This window comes from Mobula hypostoma, chromosome 12, assembly GCF_963921235.1.
Source record: "Mobula hypostoma chromosome 12, sMobHyp1.1, whole genome shotgun sequence".
In the NCBI taxonomy this organism is placed as follows: Eukaryota; Metazoa; Chordata; class Chondrichthyes; order Myliobatiformes; family Myliobatidae; genus Mobula; species Mobula hypostoma.
The window spans coordinates 52,368,239-52,385,946 of NC_086108.1; the positions used below are offsets into that span (position 1 = coordinate 52,368,239).

General features: G+C 44.1%; 1 protein-coding gene across 4 annotated transcripts in view; it reads right to left on the minus strand.

Moving 5' to 3' along the window:
• LOC134354801 (5'-AMP-activated protein kinase subunit beta-2-like) overlaps window positions 1-17,506 on the minus strand; it is a 58,999-nt gene extending 41,493 nt beyond the window's left edge. The window contains exon 1 of one of the 4 annotated variants that reach the window (XM_063064086.1): window positions 17,355-17,506. The gene's annotated coding sequence lies outside the window, so the exon portion shown is untranslated. Of the gene's footprint in view, window positions 1-17,126; window positions 17,268-17,289; window positions 17,317-17,354 lie in introns of those variants that run through there. The other 3 variants (XM_063064083.1, XM_063064085.1, XM_063064084.1) reach the window with 3 other exon arrangements.
• Between the last annotated feature and the right edge of the window lie 202 nt (window positions 17,507-17,708).

Consider the following 17,708-nt stretch of genomic DNA (forward strand, 5'->3'; position numbering starts at 1 on the left):
GCTACTATCTATACAAGAAATGTGGTTTTTCATAATATGACTTATTTAATATACAGATTGAGCATCCCTTATCCAAAATGTTTGGGGCCAGAAGTATTTTGGATTTTTTCGGATTTTGGAATATTTGCATCTTTATGATATCTTAGGGATGGGACCCAAGTCTAAACACAAATTCCATTTACATTACATACACAGCTTCTGCATATACCCTGACAGTAGTTTTATATAATATTTTTAATAACTTTGATCATGAAACAATAATGAGTACATTGAACCAAAGGTAAGCTATCACTACATCGGCCACCCAGGTGAACAGTCAGTGGCTGTTTAGCAGTGCCATCATTCTTGACTCTGAACTGATATGCTACCGGTTAGCAGTCTGTCTTACATTTGTTCATCACACATATGTACTAATACAGGTGTTCAGCATATTAAATTTTCTTCAGCAACATTCTTGGCAAACTCATTAATGAATTTCTCTGCTGCTTCAATGATCAGTAGGTGTTTCATCCCCACAAATCTTTGAAAACCTAAAGCCCTGCCTTTTCTTAAATTTCTGCAACCAGCCAGCTGAAAATTCACAATCACCTTCAATTTTCAGTTCATTGTGATAGATCTTTGCTTGTTTCATGATCAACATGCTGTTATAAGTGGCACTGACACTGACAAATCCACTCTTTCAATACATATTTGAGATCTTCATTTTTTTGCTTTATGCAGTGTTTTTCTGTTTTTCATTAACTTTTGTTCATTACATATGTGAGGTCACATCTCAGAACTGTCTGTAGTGTGCAAGACCTGTGCAGCTTCTGAAAACACAAAATAATCTGCAGATACTGTGATCAAAGCAACATTTCAGTACGCTGGATGAACTCAGCAGGTCGGGCAGCATCAGTTAGAAACGATGAGTCGACGTTTCCGGCCGGAACCCTTCGTCAGGACTGAAGAATGAAAGATGGGGAAGGATTTGAAGAATGTCAGTTGAAAAACCAGTAATTTGAAAGACAAAGAGGTGGGGGAGGGGGAAGCATTGACATCATAGCCCTGAAAACAATGGGTGGTAGAAGGAGGAGGCAGAACCATGAGGGAGCTGGGGAAGGGAGTAGAGTGAAACAGGGATAGAGGAAGGGAGGGGGAGGGAATTACCAGAAGTTGGAGAATTCTATGTTCATACCAAGGGGCTGGAGACTACTTAGACGGTATATGAGTTTAGCCTCATCATGGCAGTAGAGGAGGCCACGTATGGACATATCTGAACGGGAATGGGAAGTAGAGTTGAAGTGGGTGGCTACCGGGAGATCCTGTCTGTTGTGGTGGACGGAGTGGAGGTGCTTGATGAAGCGGTCCCCCAATCTGCGTCGGGTTTCACCGATGCAGAGGAGGCCGCACCGGGAGCACCGGATGCAATAGATGACCCCAACAGACTCACAAGTGAAGTGTTGTCTCACCTAGAAGGACTGTTTGGGGCCCTGAATGGTTGCAAGAGAGGAGGTGTAGGGACAGGTGTAGCACTTACGCTTACGGGGATAAGTGCCGGGTGGGAGATCAGTGGGGATGGACGTGTGGATAAGGGAGTCACGGAGGGACCAATCCCTGCGGAAAGCGGAGAGGGTGGAGAAGGAAAGATGTGCTTAGTGGTGGGGTCCTGTTGAAAGTGGCGGAAGTTGCGGAGAATAATGTGCTGGATCCGGAGGCTGATGGGATGGTAGGTAAGGACAAGGGGAACTCTGTCCCTGTTGTGGTTGCGGGAGGATGGGGTGAGGGCCGAAGTGCGGGAAATGGAGGAGATGCGGGTGAGGGCATCATTGATGACGGTAGAAGGGAAACCACGATCCTTAAAGAAAGCGGACATTTGAGATGTCCTGGAACGGAAAGCCTCATCCTCAGTGCAGATGCGGCGGAGACAGAAGAACTGGGAATAGGGAATGGCATTTTTGCATGTGGTAGGGTGGGAAGAGGTATAGTCGAGGTAGTTATGAGAGCCAGTGGGCTTGTAGAAGATGTCAGTGGACAGTCTGTCTCCAGAGATGGAGACCAAGACATCGAGAAAGGGGAGAGAAGTGTCCGAGATAGAGCAAGTGAACTTGAGGGCGGGGTGGAAGTTTGAAGTAAAGTCGATGAAATTGACGAGCTCAGCATGGGTGCAGGAAGCAGCACCAATGTAGTCATCAATGTACCGAAGGAAAAGTTGGGGAGCAGTACCAGAATAGGTTTGGAGCACAGACTGTTCCACATAACCAACGAAGAGGCAGGCATAGCTGGGTCCCGTGCGAGTTCCCATAGCTACACCCTTAGTCTGAAGAAAGTGGGAAGAGCCAAAAGAGAAGTTATTAAGTGTGAGAACCAGTTCCGCCAACCGGAAGAGGGTAGTGGTGGTGGGGAACTAGTGAGGTCTATTACTTACCACTGGAACAGGACCCCACCAAAAAACATCAAACCATTGTCTCCCGCACCATCACCACCCTTATCAGCTCTGGAGACCTTCCATCCTCAGCCGCTAAACTCATTATTCCCACACCCCGTACCGCTTGGTTTTACCTCCTCCCAAAGATATGTCCCGGTAGACCCATAGTTTCTGCCTGCTCCTGTCCCACCAAACTTGTATCTGCCTACCTGGACTCCATTTTGTCACCCATAGTTCAGTCCCTCCCCACCTACATCCGGGATACATCCCATGCCCTCCAACTCTTCAATAACTTCCAATTCCCCGGTCCCAAATGCTACATTTTTACTATGGATGTCCAATCCTTATACACCTCCATTCCCCATCAAGAAGGCCTCAAAGCCCTCCGCTACTTCCTGGATAATAGACCTCACCAGTTCTGGATAAGGGGTACTCAACATGCATAAAGTATGTTTGTTCATGTGTTTATGTTACCACTTTCTACATGAATGAGTGAGAAAATAATGAAACATTTCCTCCTAACTCACTTTTCATCAGTAAACTTAGATTCATTACTGTTTTATTATATTGCACCCAGTGAAATCATAATTTTAATTTTTTAAAAATCTTGTATGCTTCATTTCCTTCTACTGATTATGCCAGTTAATATGCTGTGTGATTCAGTATTAAAGCATTATGGTCTTTTCCAAAAGCACTTACTAGAGATTTCTCTCCATGGTAGCTCACTGCAAGGGTCAAAGTTTTTGTCCTCATCTGAACCGTGGCAAGAGCATCTATTGTACTGTGCAAAAGACTTAGGCACATGTAAAAAAAAATTCTGTAAAGCAAAGATACTTTCAAAAATAATGAGGTTTAAAGTTTCTAAATATCAAAACAATTACTATAAAGAGCAGTAAACAGTAAAAAAAACACTAAATTGAATCAGTATTTGGTGTGACCAACCTCTCTCTGCCTTTAAAACTGCATCAATTCTCTTAGGTACACTGTTGTGCAGTTTTATCAGAAAATCGGCTGGGAAGTTGTTCCAAGCATCTTGGAGAACTTGCCACAGTTATTCTGCAGACTTGGGCTGTCTCACTTGCTTCTGTTTCTCCAGGTAATCCCAGATAGCTTCAATGATGCTGAGATCCAGGCGAAGTAGAGGCCATAGCATCTATTGCAGATCTCTTTGTTCATCTTTTTGCTGAAGGTAGTTCTTTATGATCTTGGCCATGTGTTTGGGGGTCATTGTGCTGCTGCAGAGTGAAGTTGGGACTGATCAGATGCCTCCCTGATGGTATTGTGTGATGGATGAGAATCTGCTTGAATTTTTCAGCATTGAGGATTCAATTAATTCTGACTAGTTCACCAACTCCATTTGCAGAAATGCAATCCCAAATCTGCAGGGAACCTTCGCTGTGCTTCACTGTTGGCTCCAGACACTCATCATGTAGCACTCTCCAGCTCTTCCATAGACAAACTGCCTCCTGTTTGAGCTAGAAATTTAAAATTTTGACTCATCAGTCCAGACCACTTGCTTACGTTATTCAGCATCCCAGTCCTTGTGTTTTTGTGCACAGTTGAGACTCTTGGCTTTGTTTCCACTTCAGAAGAATGGCTTTTTGCAGCAACTTTTCCATGAAGACCACTTCTGACCAGACTTCTTCAGACTAAAGAGGGATGTGCTTGGGTTCCAGTGGTTTCTGTGAGTTCAGAGCTGATAGCAGTTCCGGAGGTCTTTCAGTTTAGAAGGGACATCAGCTTGTTGTATCTCTGATCTGTTGCACAGTGTCTCTTCAGAAGAGCTTGGACAGCACATCTTGAAACTGCTGTATACTGTAAAATTTATGCTTGGGAGAGACCTTGCTGAGGCAGGATGACCATCTTGTGTCCTGTTGCTATACTCACTCTTGTTATGGGGTAAGAATTGATGATTTGAAGGTTAAATTGTCACATCTATCAAACCCTCATCTTTTAGTTTGGTTGTCCATTGCCCAATTTGATTCCTTCTACCACCTGTTTCTGTTTCAGTCAATCAATTCAGTTCAGTCAACTCATTATGTCATTGATTAATAGCACCTGTTTATTATCTTTGTTTAATCATGCACTGGACAAAGATATAGCTACAAAGTAATCAGGTTTTTATTATTACTTAATATGTTACTTTCTATAACAAAATACAAAAATGACAGTGTTACATTTTTTGAAAAATATTTACTGCCTGTTATGCCACTGGCATTTAGGGCAACAATGAAGGTCCCCCATCTGTCTGTCTGTCCTTGGCCACTTTCTCTATTGTGCCCCAGGTGCGTCAGGGTCCTCAGTTTTGTCTCTACGGTACAGTGCCAAGTTGCCTTTGGTCTCCCATGTTTCCTCCGCCCTTCAGGGGTCCAATGAAGTGCTGCCTTGATGATGCCCTCTCTTCTCATCATGCGCCCAATCTATTTCCAACGTTTCCTCATGATGATTGTGGACATGTCCTCTTGATGACACTGGAGGAGTAGAGCATGGTTGGAGATCTTTCTCAGCCAGCAAATAAGACCATACGACCAGAAGATAGAGGAACAGAATTAGGCCATTTGGCCCATCGTGTCTGCACTGCCATTTCATCATGGCTGATCCAATTTCCCTCTCAGCTCAAATCTCCTGCCTTCGCCTTCTCCCTGTATCACTTCATGCCCTGACCAATCAAGAATCTATCAACCTCTGCCTTAAACATAGAGACTTAGTCTCCACAGCTGCCTGTGGCAATAAATTTCACAGATTCACCACTTTCTGGTTAAATAAATTCCTGTTAATCTCTGTTCTAAAAGAATACCCCTCTATTCTGAGGCTGTGTCCTCTGGTCTTAGATTCTTCCATCACAGGAAACATCCTCTCCACATCCACGCTAACAAGGCCTTTCACCATTCGATAAGTTTCAATGCAGTCACCCTCATTCTTCTAAATTCTAGTGAATACCGGCCCAGAGCCATCAAATGCTTTTACTATGACAATTCATTCAATCCTCGAATCATTTTCGTGAACCTCCTTTGAACCTTCTCCAGTTTCAGCACACCCTTTCTAAGATGAGGTGCCCAAGACTGCTTACAATCCTCCAAGTGAGGCTTCAACATTACACCCTTGCTTTTATATTCTTGGTCTTTTGAAATGAATGCTAACATTGCATTTGCCTTCCTCAGCACAGACTCAACCTGCAAATTAACCTTTAGGGAATCATGCACATGTACCTTTGTACATGTACCTTTGCGCCTCCATTTTTTAATACTTGCTCTCCATGTAGAAAATAATCAATCCTTTCACTTCATCAACCAAAGTGCATGACCAAACACTTTCTGATACCGTTTTCCATCTGCCATTTCTTTTCCCATTCTCCCAATCTAAGTCCTTCTGTAGCCTCTCTACTTCCTCAAGACTACCTGCCCTTCCACCTATCTTCATAGTCTACAACCTTTGCAACTGAATCATCAATTCCATCATCCAATCATTGACATATAACATAAAAAGAATTGGTCCCAACACGGACCACTGTGGAACATCACTAGTCACTGGCAACCAATCAGAAAAGGCTCTCTTTATTCCTACGCTTTCCCCCCTGCCAATCAACCACTGTTTTATCCATGCTAGAATCTTTTATGTAATACCATGGGCTTGTAGCTTGTTAAGTAGCCTCATGAGTGGCACCTTGTCAAAGGCCTTCTAAAAATCCAAGTACACAACATCAACCAATTCTCCTTTGTCTATCCTGCTTGTTATTTCTTCAAAAGATTCCAAAAGATTTGTCAGGCAAGGTTTACCCTTGAGGAAACCATGCTGAATATGGCCTATTTTATTATATACCTCCAAGTACCCTGAAACCTCACTCTTAATAATCAATGCCAACATCTTTCCAACAACTGAGGTCAGACTAACTGGCCCATAGTTTCCTTTCTTCTGCCTTTCTCCCTTCTTGAAGAATGGAGTGACATTTGCAATTTTCCAGTCTTCTGGTACTATTCCAGAATTTTCTGATTCTTGGAAGGCCAATACTAATGCCTCTACAATCTCTTCAGCCATCTATTTCAGAACCCTGGGGTGTACACCGTCTGGTCCAGGTGACTTATCTACCTTCAGACCTTTTAGTTTCCCTTCTTTCTAGTCACAGTAACTTCACAAATTTTATGACCCTCTGACACCTGGATGTTCCATCTTACTGCTAGTGTCTTCCACAATGAAGACTGATGCAAAGACTTATTCAGTTCATCTGCCATTTCCTTGTCTCCCATTACTACATCTCCAGCATTTTTTTCTAGCAGTCACCTCTCTTTTATGTTTTATGCATCTCAAGAAACTTTTTGTATCATCTTTAATATTATTGGCTAGCTTACTTTCATTTTCCATCTTTACCTTAATGAGTATTTTAGTTGTCCACTGTTGGATTTTGAACGATTCCCAATCCTCTGACTTCCCACTAATTTTTGCTCCATTATATACCCTCTCTTTGGCTTGTATGTTGGCTTTGACTTCTCTTGTTAGCCACGGTCGTGTCATCTTGCCTTAGAATACCTTTTCCTCTTTGGGATGTAAATATCCTGTGTCTTCTGAATTGTTTCCAGAAATTCCAGCCAATATCCCTGCCTGTGTTCTTTTCCAATTAATTCTGGCCAGCTCCGCTTTCATGACTCTGTAATTCCCTTTACTCCACTATAATACTGATATAAATGACTTTAGCTTCTCCTTCTCAAATTTCAGGATGAACTTGATCATATTATGATCACTTTCTCCCATGAGTTCTGTTACCTGAAGCTCGCTAATCAGTTCTGGTTCATTGTACAACACCCAATCCAAAATAGCCAATCCACCAGTGAACTCAACCAATTCACAGGCACTCTAGAAATCCCCCCTCCTGTAATCCAGCACCAACCTGATTTTCCCAATCTATCTACATATTGAAATCCCCCCCATTACTATCGTAACATTGCCCTTTTGGCATGCATTCTCTAAAAAAAAAAGGAGGATTTTCCCAAGGTTCTTGGTGTGGAATGATGACAGCTTGGCAAGGTTGTTCTCTGTCATGTGCCAGCATTCTGACCCATACAAGAATGTGACCAGAACACAGCTCTGGTACAACTTCACCTTGGTGTGGACACTGTACTAGGTTGATCTCCATAGGTTGTTCATTGATCTGAAGATGTTTCTCGCTTTGCTATGTCGGCACTGAATGTTGTCCTTGGTCCCACCATCCTGCCAAATGATGCTGCACACGTTGATGAATTTGTTGGTTCTGGGTAAGTTGATGTCATATGCCTTGGTGGGAGAAGGAGACTCTACATTGAGAGTCATGGTCTAAGTCTTTCTCTGGATGACTCTGAGTCCAATCTGTCCACCAAAGGTGCAAAGGCACTGAGTTTTCTCTTGCACGTGCTGGTACGTATGTGATAGTAACACGAGACCATCCACAAAGTCAAGGACTTCTAAAGTGGAGAATAGAGTACACCTGCTGCCTCTCTGTTTATCTTTCTTTCTTTGCCTCATAGCCCAGTCAATTACCAAGTTAAATAGTATCACTGACATCACAAAGCCTTGTCTGCTTCATGTCTTGACTTAGCACTCCTTTCTTGGGGATCCTCACAATAACTCCCCTTGTCTAGTTCTTGGGTACTGGTCCCCAGTCCCAGCTTATGGTAAACAGTGGTTGCAGAGTGGCTGTTGCAGCTTTTGGTTCAGCTTTGAACAGTTCAGCATTCAAATTCTCACGTCCTGGAGCTTTGTTCTTCATATGGTATTTGTCTATTCAGTAATTCTCTGAAATACTCTGTCCATTGTGCTTCTTGCTCCTTCTAGTTGTCAAAGGCAGATTGTTCTTATCTCTCATGGGACTATTCGATCTGGCCTGGAACATTTTGCTTATCAATTTTGAAATCTTGTATACATTTCCCAGATTTCCTCGATTGGCTGCTGCTTCAGCCTCCTTGGCAAGTTCTTCCATGTAGACTCTCTTATCCTTTCTTACAAATGCCTTCACTTTCTTGTTAGCTTCAGTGTATGCTAGCTAAAGGTTCACCTTAAGTCATGTTGACTTTGCATCTAACAGTGTCTTAATTTTCTGTCTTTCTTCTAAGGCTGCCTATGTTTCCATTCTTTGTTCTTCTTTCCAGCTCTGTATCCCAGACAAGCCTCGTTGCACTCCTTGAAGACTGGGGCAATCAATTCCCACATTGTGTCGATCTTGTCTACTGACACATCCTTGTCAAGGTCTTGCAAGGCCTGGGATCTGTTCTTAAGGTGAATGATGAATGCAGATCTCACACTGGTTTCCTTGAGCTTTTCAACATCAAAACTTCTTTGTACATGTGTTCTGGTCGCAGTGCTTCTCAGCTTGAGTTTCATCATTGCTACAACAAGGTGGTGATCACTTCCTGTATATGCTCCTCTCTTCACTTTTACATCCTGTAATGATAGTCTCCATGTATCATTGTTCATTAAATAGTCACTCTGGTTCTGTAGACTCTACCTCCGATTGCAGTTGTTCATAGAAGACATCATTTTCTTCAATGTCATTATCGTTAGTTGGAGCACAGCACTGACTTCCTTTTCAGTGTGACTCTCCTCAGCCTACTGTCGCTACATTTACTTTTGTGGAACAATCTATGTTCCGTGCCTATTCTGGTATCTGTCCCCCACTTTTCCTTCACTACATCCACTTTTGTGGAACAATCTATGTTCTGTGCCTATTCTGGTATCTGTCCCCCACTTTTCCTTCGCTACATCGACGACTGCATTGGCACTGCTTCCTGCACGCATGCAGAGCTCGTTGACTTTATTAACTTTGCCTCCAACTTTCACCCTGCCCTCAAGTTTACCTGGTTCATTTCCGACACCTCCCTCCCCTTTCTAGATCTTTCTGTCTCTGTCTCTGGAGACAGCTTATCCACTGATGTCTACTATAAGCCTACTGACTCTCACAGCTTTCTGGACTATTCCTCTTCTCACCCTGTCTCTTGCAAAAACGCCATCCCCTTCTCGCAATTCCTCCGTCTCCGCCGCATCTGCTCTCAGGATGAGGCTTTTCATTCTAGGACGAGGGAGATGTCTTCCTTTTTTAAAGAAAGGGGCTTCCCTTCCTCCACTATCAACTCTGCTCTTAAACGCATCTCCCCCATTTCACGTACATCTGCTCCCACTCCATCCTCCCGCCACCCCACTAGGAATAGGGTTCCCCTGGTCCTCACCTACCACCCCACCAGCCTCCGGGTCCAACATATTATTCTCCGTAACTTCCGCCACCTCCAACGGGATCCCACCACTAAGCACATCTTTCCCTCCCCCGCCTCTCTGCATTCCACAGGGATCGCTCCCTACACGACTCCCTTGTCCATTCGTCCCCCCCCATCCCTCCCCACTGATCTCCCTCCTGGCACTTATCCGTGTAAGCGGAACAAGTGCTACACATGCCCTTACACTTCCTCCCTTACCACCATTCAGGGCCCCCAAACAGTCCTTCCAGGTGAGGCAACACTTCACTTGTGAGTCAGCTGGGGTGATATACTGCATCCGGTGCTCCCGATGTGGCCTTTTATATATTGGCGAGACGCGACGCAGACTGGGAGACCGCTTTGCTGAACACCTACGCTCTGTCTGCCAGAGAAAGCAGGATCTCCCAGTGGCCACACATTTTAATTCCACATCCCATTCCCATTGTGACATGTCTATCCACGGCCTCCTCTACTGTAAAGATGAAGCCACACTCAGGTTGGAGGAACAACACCTTATATTCCATCTGGGTAGCCTCCAACCTGACGGCATGAACATCGACTTCTCTAACTTCCACTAATGCCCCACCTCCCCCTCGTACCCCATCTGTTACTTATTTTTATACACACATTCTTTCTCTCACTCTCCTTTTTCTCCCCCTGTCCCTCTGAATATACCCCTTGCCCATCCTCTGGGTACCCCCCCGTCTTTCTTCCCGGACCTCCTGTCCCATGATCCTCTCGTATCCCTTTTGCCTATCACTTGTCCAGCTCTTGGCTCCATCCCTCCCCCTCCTGTCTTCTCCTATCATTTTGGATCTCCCCCTCCCCCTCCCACTTTCAAATCCCTTACTCACTCTTCCTTCAGTTAGTCCTGACGAAGGATCTCGGCCTGAAACGTTGACTGCACCTCTTCCTAGAGATGCTGCCTGGCCTGCTGCGTTCACCAGCAACTTTTATGTGTGTTGCTTGTGTTACGAGAATACACATAAAATTAAGATGTTTGCTGGCCTGGGCTAGCATCAGTGGCATCAGCAGTTGGTCTGCCACCTGCCCTCAGGGGAAGGAGAGATAAGGAACAATGGAGCAGCGTCTGGAGATGTGTAATGAAGGAACGGGGGAGAGAGAGAGCTGTCTGGAGCGGCTCCCCTCTTTGAACCTTGAACTGTTTGAAGTGATGGACAGGCGATACCCCAGCAGGGAGATAAAAAGGGACAGGTTCGCTAAGGCTGGACACACGCCACCCGAGGTAACGAGACCCTGGAAGTGGTGCGCCTCTCACGAGTGGGTGAGAAGTATCAGACAACGACCAGGGTGGAAAGGTACGATCAGCGGGAACCCAGTGTGTGTCCGCCCTTGCCTGGGTGCCGGGTTCACTGCAGAGGATCGACCGCATCTGGAGGAGGGGTCACAGTCGGTGACCTCAGGTGACATCACCAAGGACCCGCCCAAAAGTTGCTTGTGAGCAATATCGCCGGTCTGTGAGTGAAGCAGTGTTCTGAATGATCAGTTGTTCCTGTTCTCTCTGTCTCTTCCCCCACCTTGTCCATCGCCATGGCAACGATTACTGCGAACTGAACTTTGAGTCACTTGGAAATTTGGTCATTTACCCCTAGACAACGATAGAGCTTGATTGATGCTGTTATCTTAATTCTGTGCACATGAGTGGTTATCATTGCTGAACTGTTGCATTTATTATCCTTTCGATTACTGTGTTGCTTATTTCTTTAATAAAACTTTCTTAGTTCTAGTACTCCAGACTCCAACTGAGTGATCCATTTCTGCTGGTTTGGCAACCCAGTTACGGGGTACGTAACACTTGAATTTCAGCATCTGCAGAATTCCTGTTGTCAGCCTACTGTTAATTGGTTTCCACTTCTCAAGGCCTTTCTTCAAAATGACAGCTACACCATCATGACGCTGACTATTTTCATTTCCTGAGTATAAAACTGTTTCACTAGTTGCTGTTTTCAGTCTGCAGAATTTGTCCATCTGCTTTCATAGACACTCAGTATATGCAGGCTGGAATGATGCATTTCTGCAGTTATTTGTGCTAGCTTGCCAGTGTTGTACATTCCAGAAACCGACTTTGGTCTTGATCTTGGCGGTGTTCAGGGTTTTCTTCATTATGCCAGTAGCTTCCTCTCGGCGTTCACCACTGTCAGTCACGTAAATCCCAGTTAGAGACTCAGGAATACCTACACAGGTATAGAAGGATTCTTCATTGCTGTTTCCCTAACAATTTATTTTTTGACCAGTCAGGGTTGTTAGCCCTGAGCTGAACTGAACCTGGAGGACAGGCAGACCACTCTTAGTCTGGCCTCTACCCATTGATCTGTTTGGCATGGGTGACCCTACCAAGAGTCAAAGCACAAGACCCTGACTCCAGCCAACGTAGCTCTCCAGATTATTGAGCCATGCAAGCCTCCAAACCCTATGACAAGGTTGTGGTCATCTTGCGGGTTTTTGAAAAATGAATGTTTGGAAATCTAAAATTTGCTCTTTCCTACTGACATACTAATGCCGAAGACTAAAAAAAATTATTAAAAAATCTCAGGTGCCTCAGATTTTTGCACAGTACTGTGTGAAGAGGGTGCTTTCTACAGTCTAGGCTACCTTAATTGATTCAGTTATTTTTCGCCTTAGCTCCAGCAAGTGGACTGATTTGTCCAGACACAAATTATGATTAAAACCATGGCAGCGAGCAGACCTGAATGACATTCAGACTTGAATTCAAGTCTGGACTAACGTCACAGGTAATATGTACTCCATTAAATGACATGCACTAATCAAATACATGTCCTCCTAATCTCTCAGTCTCACATCTTGGAGATTCCCATTGACTAATGATATCGAAACCAAAAATTAACATGGCTTGAAAATCCAAGTCAGAAGCTGGATACATAATGGCATGTGAGTCAAAATAGCATTCCGCAAACCATTTCACAAGTGTGGCTGACTATTTTTCACTTGTCTAAATTATCATAGCTCCACATAATCCAAAATAAAACAGCTCTTGCGAGGCTGCAGCTGCCCTGAAGAACAAACTCTAGCAGTATGGACTGCAGATTCTCATTACAACCAGCAGCAGTCCGGACCAGCCGATGGCATTAACAAGCTACAATGAAGCAACCACTGTGGGATTAAAGGTAATAGTGGAATCATAAATGAGCAAAAACAGAAGTCAGTGCCATTCCCTCCTGGCTAATGCTTCACCAATCCTATTAATTTGTTACAGAATGGATTACTGGAGTGCTATAAATATGGTATTCAGAACAAACAAGACTGCAGTCTGTATATACATGCTGTTAAATTGAGCTTTCTCAGGAAACATTCAGACATTGTGTTTCCACAGCACTTCAGTGACTTGCTGGCTTCTCCCTGTGCTCCTAAGGTAGACAGCGCATCGGGTGCTACATGATGGCAATTGCATTCCGCCATTTCTATACTGGAAAGTAGAGATTTTAGGCTCCATGCAAAGACAAGCAAGATTAGAACTGAACTGAACTAAATGCATTCATTGTTGCGGTAGGAGAAGTGTGCTGGAAGGAAGCAAGAAAACAGCTAACAGGAAGTGACAAGACAATGCAATAAGTAATCCAAAGAGTGTGAATTTTAAGCTCTAGCTGTCATGTACTTGAAACTTTTGTAAGTGAGCAAAGGCAGGCAATTGGAGATTATGACTGCATCATGATTGGCATTAAGTTCCAGCATTTTGGAAGAGTTAATGATGGGAAAAGCTGGTGTCATCTCAAATTAATAGTAGAAAATTATGACACATCCACTATGAGATATTATATATGTAAAATATTAATTTTCTTATTGATGAAGGAACCAGATAGTACAGCTGTCCCCCGCTTTTCGAACATTTGCTTTACAAAACCTCACTGTTATGAAAGACTACATTAGTACCGTTTTCGCTTTCAGAAGGTGTTTTCACTGTTACGAAAAAAAATCAGCGCGCCCCGCGCAGCCACTCTCCCCCGAATTCGGAACTGCATTCTCGCCGGCATTGCTTAAACACGTGCCTGTGAGCAGTCGTTAGCAAGATGAGTTCTATGGTATCGGAAACTTAGCGTAAAACTAGACATAATTAAGCGTTTCGATAGTGGTGAACAAAGCAAGGACAAAATGAGTTTGGCTTGTGGAAGTTGACGAACATGATGTTGAATAGGTTTTGGCATCCCATGACCAAGATCTGATAGATGAAGAGCTGGTGCAATTGGAAGAAAAAAGGATAACAAGCGAAACTGAATGCAGTACCGAACTGAACGTGAAGCAACTGCGTGAGATTTTCGCTGCAATAATAAAGTACGACTTTAATTTTGAAAGGGTACGTAGGTTTAGGGGATATTTGCAAGATGGTTTGAGTTCTTACAAAGAACTGTGTGATAGAAAAATGCGCGAGGCTCAGCAGTCAAGCAAGCCTTCCACATCAGCCACAGCAGACGACGAACCTCGATCTTCGACATCGAGGCAGGTAGAGATAGAAGATGACCTGCCTGCCCTAATGGAAACAGACGATGACGAGGTGACACCCCAGTGTCCCACCACCCCAATCCCCAGGCCATGGACAGATACCGATTCGCAGAGAATGCAGCGGGAGCCAGGAGGCACACAGCATATTTCTAAGAAAAAAGCTGAAGTAGACATGCTAATTAATTAGGTGCCGCCCGGCACGTAATTGTCGGCCCAGATCAGAGACGACGCAATCGGAAATCGGCACTGATCTGGGCCGACAATTACGTGCCGGGTGGCACCTAATTAATTAGAATGTTTATTTCGGCTTTTTTCTTAAAGATATGCTGTGTACCTCCTGGCTACCGCTGCACCCCTGCATGCTTCGCGGATTGGTATCGGTCGGTGGCCCAGAGGGTAGGGGCCACTGCACCACCCAACCTGCAACGACTTAGCCTAACACACCATCATCAGTGTGCTCAGCGCTGTCCCGATTCCTGTAAGTGATACTACACTGTACATACATTATTTCTACTTTATATAGGCTGTGTATTTTTACGTGATATTTGGTATGATTTGGCAGCTTCATAGCTTAAAGGTTACTGGAGAGCGCTTGCGCCCTGTTTTTGCCAATTGTGCTTGCGTGAGATTTTCGCTACGGAGAACAGTGCAGTAATGATTGTGGAAAAGTATTTCTACTTTACATAGGCTGTGTATTTATCATATCATTCCTGCTTTTACGATATGTTACTGTTATTTTAGGTTTTATGTGTTATTTGGCATGATTTGGTAGGTTATTTTTGGGTCTGCGAACGCTCACAAAATTTTCCCACATAAATATATGGTAATTGCTTCTTCGCTTTACGACATTTCGGCTTACGAACCATTTCATAGGAACGCTCTACCTTCGGATGGCAGGGGAGACCTGTACATCCTGTTTGAAGATAAGGTAGTTCCAGTTACTGCCAGAGTTTGTAACTTTTCTTGCAAGTATGATTAAACAAAATGCAGCAAAATCACAGCTGAAAAAAGCTAGCAATTCAAAATTCAAAGTAAATTTATTATCAAAGTACATATATGTCACTATATACGACCTTGAGATTCATCTTCTTGCTAGCATTCACAGTAAAACAAAACAAATGAACTACCACCCAGAGCTGCCAGTTTCTGCCTTTGTAACTACAATGAAGTTCAGGTCTCCAGTACAGAAGTCCCAAAATGACCAGCACTGTCATTTCAACTGCACACTGACACTGGCCACAAACAGTTTGAGTTATTTTAGCTGAATCTGGCTGCTGAACCTGAGCTGTGTCAGACATGGCTATAAGTAGCACTGGGGCCCCACAGGGGATTGTATTGGCTCCCTTCTTGTTTGCCCTGTATACCTCGGACTTTAGATACAACACTGAGTCATGTCATCTGCAGAAATTCTCTGATGACTCAGCAATAGCTAGGTGTATAAAGGGAGGATGGGAAGATGAATACAGGGCCTTGGTAGAGGACTTTGTCAAATGGTGCAAGCTGGATCATCTGCAGCTCAACATCAGTAAGACAAAGGAGATGGTGATGGACTTTAGGAAGACTAAGCCTGCACTGCTCCCTGTTACTATTGATGGTGAGGACATGGATGTGGTGAGGTCCTACAAGTACCTGGGGTGCACCTAGATGACAGACTTGAGTGGAGCACCAACACAGAGGCTGTGGACAAGAAGGGCCAGAGTCTCCTCAACTTCCTGAGGAGACAGAGGTCCTACAGAGTATGCAGGCCTCTCCTTCACATGTTCTACTAGTCTGTTGTTGCCAGTACAATCTTCTATGCAGCGCTGTGCTGGGTCAATGGCATCAACACAGGTGATACCAACAGGCTCAATAAACTGATTAGAAAGGTTGGCTGTCTTATAGGAGTCAAACTGGACACACCGGAGGCTGTGGTAGAATACAGGACCCTTTAGAAAGTCCTGGCAATTCTGGACAATGCTTCTCACCTTCTGCATGCCACCTTGGCTGAACAGAGGAGTACCTTTAGTAATAGACCAAGACAACTGTGCTGCTCCAAAGAGCGCTATATGAGGTCATTCTTACCTTCGGCCATTAGGCTCCATTATGAGTCAACCTATAGCCGGGGAACTGATAACCCTCTCCTGTTAGACTGTTTGAGGTAACTTATTTTTTATTCTTTCTTACTTCTCTTCTAATATTTGTATATTTGTGCACATGTAATGCTACTGTGACACTGTAATTTCTTTCGGGATCAATAAAGTATCTATTTATTGCTCAAGGAATGAACAATTAAGTGGCCACTGACTTCACTGAGAAAGCTTGAGTTAAGTGTTCAAGGTTAGCGGAGATTTAGCAGGGAGGTACTGGAATTCAAAGCTTACATCTATTTTACATCACTGAATTGTCACAAATGAATATTGATAAAGGAAATTTTGGAATGATAAACTTCAGTTACTTTATGTACATTGTCCCCCACAAAGTTTAGCATATATTCTGTTCTAGTTAATTTTTCATTCTTCCCCTTTGGAAATTTAAATATAATTCATCGCCTGTTTATATCTCTCTCCACAGACTTATCTTTACCACACTCATTCAGCCAGCAATCACCCCTAGCGATACTCAATTTCTCACAGTATGAACCTCATCATAAACTGATCTGTCTGTTATGTTCGCCCCCTCCCCACCTTCAGCAACTTTAAATTTACTATGTCCATGCTTTTCTCAATGAAAGGTCATTTGCCTGAAACATTAACTGTTCCTCTCTTCATAAAAGTTACTTTAATTACTGAGTATTTCGTTTTTATTTCGAATAAATATCTTGGTTTTTTTTCAGGCCGATTTGAATAAAGGGGATCAAGGTCGTAGAAAGGTTTGAGTCATGTTCTAATGCATCAACGATATTCAGACAGACCACAAGCTACTATAAAATTTCACAACATTACAATTCCATAGTTAAAATTTACAAAATACATGAATAACATTTTGGTACAAAACCATGCGGGTAAATAATCGTTAACGTCAGGTGCAGCTACACTGGCAATGGCCTGGCTTACCATTCGAGTGCAAGATCATCGGCTCGCCACTTCATTTATAGTGCCAAGAACGTTAACAACCCCGAACCGAGGCCTCACCAAAGCCACAACTAAATTTAGGTCCAGCAATCACCATCGCCACCGTCCCCCGCCCCTTTTGGATCAAAACAGTAATGGCACATACGCACAATGACACCAAGTTGCACGCATGGCCTCCGGCTGGATTTTACCGGTGATAGGCGCTGTTACCTGCAGTCTGGGAGGCTGACCTGTTGCTTGTCACATTCCACTTCGCTCCCCACAAACGGAAACGCACCGCGCGCGCCCGTCGCCAGTTCGCCGGAGCGCGCGCCCGTCGCCAGTTCGCCGGAGCGCGCGCCCGTCGCCAGTTCGCCGGAGCGCGCGCGCGCGACCTCGCACCGGCTCATCCTCTCCCTGCGCTCCACGCAGACCCAGGGTCGCCTCCTGCAGACACAAACCAATCAACCCTAGTAGAGATCCTGACATGATTACGGGGAACACAGTGCTGCCTGAAATTTAAAACAAAAACAAACAATAAAAAGGTAGAAATTCTATGTAGCATCAGTCAAGAGTGAATAAAAG